This window comes from Chrysochloris asiatica, unplaced genomic scaffold (assembly GCF_000296735.1).
Source record: "Chrysochloris asiatica unplaced genomic scaffold, ChrAsi1.0 scaffold00129, whole genome shotgun sequence".
NCBI classification, from domain to species: domain Eukaryota; kingdom Metazoa; phylum Chordata; class Mammalia; order Afrosoricida; family Chrysochloridae; genus Chrysochloris; species Chrysochloris asiatica.
In genome coordinates, this window is record NW_006408647.1 from 2,126,841 (window position 1) to 2,134,099 (window position 7,259).

At 38.8% G+C, this 7,259-nt stretch overlaps 1 pseudogene; it reads right to left on the minus strand.

Moving 5' to 3' along the window:
• Positions 1-1,363: 1,363 nt before the first annotated feature.
• The window catches only part of LOC102819293, a 10,315-nt pseudogene continuing 4,419 nt past the window's right edge, over positions 1,364-7,259 (minus strand).

Here is a 7,259-nt window from a genome sequence, read left to right on the forward strand (position 1 = left end):
AAGCATTCAGGATGTGAGGAGCCAGTGCCCTTGTGCTTAATGACAGGAATCCCTCCTAATTGTTTAGCAGGTGAAAATATAAGGAAGCCTCTGTTCAGAAGTAACACAGATAAACACCTTCTTCAATCACCTATTTGTTCTAGAACTCCAAAATTTAATTCAGGAAAATATAGGTCCCATGAAAGACTCAAAAGTTTTATAAAACTAAAATCTAGTTTTCCCCAATAAATTGTACTTTAGGCAAAACCCTCCCAATGTTTCTAAACCATTAAAAGGGGTATCTGATTATACAAGAGCAATAAAAAAAATTAAATATTTATTTGAATAACAAGTTTCAGTTTGAGCTGCAATGTTGGTAACACAGATTTTTAACATAGATCACAAAATGTGTGCACAAAAAAGTACTGGTGCAAAGAACCAAGTAATGCTAAGAATTTGGCTAATTATCTGCTGATTTTTTTAAGAAAACACAAGGCCTGAAATCACTATACAAAATAGAAAATGTATTAAACACTACCATCCACATAACAGTCTTTATTGTTGAGTATATTTTTTAATTATTTGTGTAGTTAATTACATATTGAATAGAAAATGAGTATTATACATGAACCCTTCTTCAGAAGCCCTCTTAGGAACCCCCCTCCTTTTCACAACAGAACATCTAATTACATTGCAAAAAGTATCCTTTGTTCATATCAATAAAGAAAACTACTACTGATGTTAATGTAAATGTCAGGAAGGCTACAAAAAAAAAAAAAGATTTCTTCTTCAGAATACTTCCCATACAGTTAAGCACTTGCCTGGTTTAACTGAATGCACTATTAGGTCATGTCCTGGGTCAAAGAGATGCTCTTGGTGATTAAGTCTAGACCTCACAAATTAGACTCAAAGGGATCATGCACCGTCTTGACAGTGGAATACCATTTTGTCACCAATTTTGTCTTTCCAGAAAACCCTTCAAGACATGTAAAGGAAAGATCAGACTTAAAATTATAAATATACATAAAATGAAAAGACACAAATAGCTAAGTGACATTACAATTGGTAATGTCTGTGCTATGTGAAAGCACCTTTATGAAGAGCCTATGCGGCAAGAGATAAGTGTCTAAAGATTCAAAATGAACCAACAATATTGGATAACAATATAATTCTCAACTCAGAAGCTGCCTCAAGACTAGGTGCATCTTCAGTTATAGGGAAAAAAGACAATGGATTTTATTAATTGCATCCACTTACAAATCGACCTAAGGTCACCAGATGTGTAGACACAATGAGAGTTTTGTTGTTTACAGTCTTTAATTGAAGTGATGATAAAGGAATACACCTATTTAAAAACAAAACCAAATAGCGATTCCTATCTGGATTAGGAGGTGGCACTTGGTGTGGGGTTCACATTTTGAGTGGTCATTTGCGGTGCGACTTCAATGATCCAGGGTTTGTCTATGATTCTGGCAGTATGGTTGCCCTTCTCTGCAATCCCAATAATCCATGCTTGGTGACCTTCACCATATTTGGGGGACTTTATCTCTGCACAGAATGGAGCAACTTGTTCACGTGGCAAACAGATTAGCAGGCCTTCTGATGTCTCCGGACAAGTTCCATGCATGAGGCCAAACATGTTCCCACATGCCTTGCTCACAGCTGCCATTTTGGCCAGTACAGGGAGGATGTGGATCACAAACGAGACTTCATTTCTCTGTTGCTTGGCCAGATTTTGTGCATGGCCCAAAATTCCAAAGCCTGTGATGTCGGTGGCCGCATGGGCATTGAAGGTATGCATGAGTCCTGCAGCTCTTCTGTTGAGCCTTGCCATATTCATCATTGCTTCTTAGTATGCCAACTCTACGTCTTCCTGGGTAACCACTAGTTTAATTTTATTCCATTTTTCAGGAATGTCCAGCCACTGGTGCACAGCTACTGCCACTTGTGTGCCCAGGGGTTTCATCAATACAAGAACATCTCCTGGCACTGCATTATCTGGCATGATAAATTCATTGGGCTGACAAACAATTGTAGCAACTCCTCCCCAAACAATCCAGGGGTTTAATACTGTTTGGCCACCTGTTACAGAAGTCTCTGCTTCTTCCGCTGTATCTTTAAAACTCTGTATAATTAGGGGCATCACTTTATCTGGTTCCCTGCCTGTCATATTATTGCTAATTCCAAGGAGCATCATCATGTTGTCACATTCTGTGACTCCCATTGCTAGAGGTCACTGAGGACATTAGCACATGCTATCCTGCCCATCATGTAAGGGTCATCTACAATAGGGTAAATGTAGTCTGTAGACTGAACCAAGGAAAGACCACCATGCCACAAAGGAATGACACATATCCATTCCACTACCCAGCCTCGGCATAACTGCTCCCAGAAACGGCTCATCTTCTTGGAAGTGGTTCTCTTGTAAGGATTCCAGCAATTTCTGTAAGACATCTTGGGGTACTTTGCAGCCTGTGCCCTTCAGTTCAGTGAATCTGGTTAGCGGAATGCCTTTATCCAATTAGTTAGTTTCTGGATTAAAGAACTCCGGCACAGACGTGGTTCTCGAGCGCACACGTCATGGTTTAGCGTCTTCCTCTCCCTCTCCTAGTCTGCTGGTTTCTTACAGAGCCACTTTAAGTCAAGAAGGCACGCTGGTGAAGTTTCAAAGCTCCATGTGGAACAAAATACAAACACAGAGATTCTGAACCAGACCGGTTTGCTTTTTGTCCTCCTCCTCCTCCCGAAAACGTGACTCACGAGTCCATGGTACTTTTAATATTCTCCTCCAACACCATAATTCAAATGCATCAATTTTTCTATAGTCTCCCTTATTTGCTGTCCATCTTTCACATTCATATGAGGTTATTGAAAATATCATGGCACCTTAGTCCTCAAACTTGCATCTTTGCTCTTGAACATTTTAAAGTGGTTGTGTGCAACAGATTGGCCTAATACAATATGCCATTTGATTTCTTGACTGCTGCTTCCATAAGTGTTGATGGTTGATATGAGAAAAAGGAAGTCTTTGACAACTTTAATCGTTTCTCCATTGATAAGGATGTTGTTTATTGGTACATTAGTGAGGATTTTTGTTTTCTTTACACTGAGATGCAACCCATACTGAAGACTGTGTGGTCTTTGATCTTCTTAAGTAAGTATATTAAGTCCTCTTCAGTTTGAAGAAGCAAGATTGTATCATCTACATATTGCAGGCTAATGAATTTTCTCCAATCCTGATGCCACATTTATCTTCATATAATCTTGCTTCTAGAATTATCTGCTCAGCATACAGATTTAGTAAGTATGGTAAAAGAATATAACTGTGGCACACATCTTTTTCCTAATTTTACACCATTTGGTGTTCTATTGTTCTGTTTGAACAACTGCATGTTGGTCTACGTACAGGTTCCTCATGAGAACAATTAAGTGTTTCAGAATACTCATTCCTGGCAATGTTGTCTACAGCTTGTCATTATCCACACAATTGAAAGTTTTTGCATAGTCAATAAAGCAGCAGTGTACATCTTTCTGGTATTCTCTGCTTACAGCCAAGATCCATGTGACATCAACAATGCTATCCCTCTTTCCATGTCATCATCTGAAACAGCTTGTACCTCTGGAAGTTCTCTGTCAATATATGGTCATACCCATTTTGAATTATATTTAGCAAAATATTACTTGCATGAGATATTAATGATATTGTCCAATAATTTCAGCATTCTGTTGTGTTGCCTCTTTTTGGAATGGGCACAAACATGGATCTCTTCCAGTCAGTTTGCCTTCCAAATTTCTTGGCATAGGTGAGTGAGTGTCTCCAGTTCTGCATTTTGTTGGAAGATTTCAGTTTGTATTCCATCACTTCGGATATCTTGTTCTTTGCCAACGCCCTCAATGCAACTTGGCCTTCTCCCTTCAGTATTATTGGTTCTTGATCATATACTACCTCTCGAAATGGTAGAACATCAACCATTTCTTTTTGGTACAGTGACTCTTTATATTACTTCTATCTTCTTTTGATGTTTTCTGCATTATTCAATATTTTGCCCATAGAATACTTCAATATTTCAAGTAAAGCCTTGAATTTTTCCTTCAGTTCCCTCAGTTTGAGAAATTCCAAGCTTGTTTTGCTTTTCTAATCCCAGGTCTTTCTACCACATTTCATTATAATATTTGTCTTCTCCAGCTTACCTTTGAGATTTTCTATTCAGCTCTGTTACCTCTTCATTTATTCCATTTACTTTACCATCTCTACGCTGGAGAGCAAGTTTCAGAGTCTCTTCTGACATCCACTTGGTCATTTTCTTCTTTCTTGATGTCTTAATAACCTTTTGTTTTCTTCCTGTATGATATAATTGATGTCATCCCATAGCTCTTCTTGTTATCATCACTGGTTTTAGTGGTTGGTGTGTAAATTTGAATAATAGTTGTATTAACTGATCTTTCTAGTAGGTGTATGGATATTATTCTATTACAGACTATGTTGTATTTCAAGACAGATCTTGATATGTTCTTTTTGATGATGAATGCAATGCCATTTCTCTTCCATTTGTCATTCTTAGCATAGTAAGCCATGTGATTGCCAGATTCAAACTGGCCAAAACTAGTCCATTTCGTCTCTCTGTTGCTTAGGCTATCGATGTTTATGTGTTCTGTTTCATTTTTTACTATTACCAATTTTCCTAGATTCGTACTTCATACATTTGATGTTCTGATTATTAATGGATGCTTACAGGTATTTCTCTTCATTTTGAGTTGTGCACCATCAGAAAATTAAGGTCTTGAAGACTTTGCTCCTATTACATTATCATAGTCAACTCTACTTTTTGGAACCAGCTCTTCCCCAGTTGTATTTTGAGTGTCTTCTAACCTAAGAGCCTCATCTTCTGGCAATATTCTGGCGCTATTTATTGTGTTTCAATATTCAATATCCTGGAGCTATCTAACACTGTTCCATTGATATTCATAAGATTTTCAGTGACTAAATATTCAGAAGTAGTCTGTCTCTTTCCTTTGGAAGTTCAGCTGAAACCTGTCTACTTGGGTAATCCTACTTCTACTTAAAATCCTGGTGGCATAGCTTCCAGAATCACAGCAACACACAAGCCACAACAGTACAATAAACTGACAGACTAGTGGTATAGAATCTTTGTAACACCCACCAGATGACATTTTTTCTAATGAGTCTGTGTATGAAGTGGGTAAAGATGCTGATAAGATTATATGGTGCCATTCTGAGTGATTGCTGACAGGGTTTAATTTGATTATAATAACCTAGAACTCTAATTTGGGCATGAAATGAGCTATCTCAGAACAGAAATGGAGGCCCTCACTATCTAGCAACAAAGAAAAGCAAATCTTTTTGACCCCAAGGTCCCTGTGCATTGTACCTCCTTGATCCAGGGACAGAAAGCTATGACACCAGAACAGTAGTATAGAAGCAGCAACAACAGAAGAGCTAGAGCATAAGATAGAATGGTGGTCTTCCCAGACAAGGAAATGTATAAATCTGAATGCCTTCAAGCAGGATGCTTGCTTGTGAATGTGATGCCTCCAGACATTCAATTGAGAAAGTTAAGTTTGCTGACCCACAGAGCTACAGTGGAGCATTTTGGGCTTAGGCTTATGGTGGAGTGGAATGACCTTAGGGTATTTATCCAAAGCCCTAAAAGAGCTTTTAATATTGACAAAGTCCTGGTGTGGCACTGTGGGTTAATGTGCCAGACTGCAAATCCGTTTGAACTACAAGGTCAGTGGTTCAAACTCACCAATCGCTCCTTGGAAACCCTACACAGGGTCGCTATGGGTCGGAACCGACTCCATGGCACTTAACAACAATAATAACAACAAGTGGCATAGTGTTTACAAATCGAGCTGCTAACCTGAAGGTCAGCAGTTCGAAACTACCAGCAGTTCCTCAGGAGAAAGATGAGGTGTTCTGCTCCCATAAAGATTTACAGCCTTGGAAACTCTGTGCAGGGTCACTATGAGTCGGAACAAACTCCAAGGCACAAAGCCGCCACCACCAAGCAGGACAAAAGCCAGGCCAAGGGGCCTGATGGCACACTAAGGAGAGGTTTACTTGATTGGAAAAACTATGCCCTGAATATTTCTGACCCTGGATTTTTACCTGTTAACTTGCCTAATGGTCTCCTAGTGTGGTGCTATAGGATCAACACTGAACGGTGAACCACAAGATTGGCAGTTCAAACCCACAAGCTGCTCCTCAGAAACCCAGTACAGGGTTGCTGTGAGTTGGAGCCAACTCTATGGCACTTAACAACACCAACAACAAACTTCCATAAAAAACCCATAATTGTAACTATGGTCTGTGAGTTCTATTTGGCCATGGCAGTGAATTATCAAGCTATGGGAGGGATGGTTGGTGTCAGAATAGGGTAAAGAGGGATAGAGGTTGGAGGAATGTCTGACCTCAGCCTCATAGGAATTGACCTTGGACTGATGTGGATGTGTGTTTCTACTTCTCCCTTGTTAAGTTGGAAAAGATCAGGCACCACATTATTTGCAAAATTATGTATTAGTTTTACATAATTTAGTTATTAGTTTTCATTTCCTGAAACAGTACTAGAGTATTGGGATTTTTTAAAAGAACAAAAAAAGGAGATCATGTGAGTGAATTTTATGGACTGGGGAAGAACTAAACAGCTTGAAATATTGTATGCAAAACCAGAATTCTTTCCAGTAAATCTCACATTAATTTAATTAGTATTTAATTAGTTGTAGCTATTTTCTCTTAGCTCTCTCTAACCCAACTCACCAAACAACACTCCTAAACTTTCAGCTTTTAGTATTATTTCCTTGAGATGACAAAACCTAGAAGCATATGCACTTGATTGTCTGCAGGTAGATTACACCACTTGACTCAGTGATTTCTGCAATAGAATATAAACATTAAAGAATTATAATCTTAATAACGGTTCATACATAGTCATGGCTCTTGTACTACAACAAGCTGTGGAATATAGTGCCAATAACTATAGAAGTGAGTATGGTAACATTGTTGTTCTTGTTGTTAGGCGCTATTGAATCAGTTCCAACACATAGCAACTATATGTACAACAGAACGAAATACTGCCTGGTCCTGCACCGTCCTCACATATTGTAGCTATATTTGAGCTACCACTATGTTGGGGCCTTCCACTTTTATGCTGATCCTCCACTTTATTAAGCATGTCACCCTTCTCCAGAGATTGGCCTCTCCAGACAACATGTCCAAATAATGAGAGATAAAGTCTTGCCATACTCACTTCTAAGGAGTA